The sequence below is a fragment of the Triticum urartu genome, chromosome 4A, assembly GCF_056163025.1.
Source record: "Triticum urartu cultivar PI428250 chromosome 4A, HENAU_Tu73, whole genome shotgun sequence".
Lineage (NCBI taxonomy): Eukaryota > Viridiplantae > Streptophyta > Magnoliopsida > Poales > Poaceae > Triticum > Triticum urartu.
This window is the reverse complement of record NC_141876.1, coordinates 5,267,351-5,268,636: the sequence shown is the minus strand read 5'-3', so window position 1 is coordinate 5,268,636 and position 1,286 is coordinate 5,267,351.

Here is a 1,286-nt window from a genome sequence, read left to right as displayed (position 1 = left end):
TGTACGGACACCGTCGGGATAGGTCTTATGCCGACGGCCTTTCTATGCTGACGGCCTTTCTGGCTACGCCGACGGATATTTTGCCGACAGCCCTATGCCGACGGGGGCCGTCGGCATAGGCCTGTCCCGACGGCCATTCAGGGCTATGCCGACGGCGTGCGATTCCGGTAGTGCTACTTGCTCTAAACATCTGCCAGGACCAAGGAAGAAGATCCATCTCTCTGCTCCTCAGCTGATCGATTCAAGGTACTTGCTTAATTTCAGCTCCAGCAGAATACTAACTTTATCATGCATCTCTATGTTTTTCCTCGAATCGACTCCTTTTTCCATCATAGTGATCACTAGTCTACCATTACACATAGTTATACACCATATATAGTTGGTGCTAGTGCTTTTTCTGTACTAATTACTTGTTGTTTACGGGTGATTTCACTGGTTAACGGATCGATCTGCTAAATGGATAGCACCATCACCCGTAAGTTTGTAACTGAACAAAGAACCGATTATGCCACGCACCACTTGAGCAACAAGGTAGCAAGTGTAACAATACATGGGTTGTCACACGTTTCTCTTTTGTGGAACAATACATGCATGGGTTGATTGCCGCATCCTGTTGGATCGCTTGTAGGCTGTAGCTGTTGGGCAGCAACTTGCGTCTCTATCTATCTGACTACTTTTCAAACTATATATCTACTAGTATTTGTTAAGAGAATAAAAACGAGCTATTTCTGGTACAAAGCCTCGTGTTCTCTGCCATTTCCACATTTTCTGATAAAGGCTGTCTTTATTTGACTCATAACATAGCTTCAATGGATACAATCATAATGAACATACACCCAGCCTCTGCATAATTAGAATGCACATAGCCAACACGACACATACACACACACAAATTGATCACGCCGGCAAAAAGCAAAGTCATACAAGACCAAAACTATGCCTAGACGGAAAGAAAAATAAAATGAAACAACAATTGACGAAATATAGCAGTGACCATCAGCGCCAACCATCTCTTGACAACACAAAAACTACGACAAGGGTTTTCCAAAAACGATGCCTCCATGAAGGGAACGACGTAAATGCGTCGCCATCGCCGGATCCAACCACCAAAGGTCGGATCATGGTTTTCACCCTGAAGATCAAATCCGAGCAATACCATCATCAGGGTAATGACGCAAAGAACGCCTCCATTGCCAGGTCTCTCCAACTAGGGTCAGACCAGAGTTTTCACCTCAGAGCTCAAGACTGAGTACTCGAGAAATACCGCCCAATCAAGTCAAATAGTG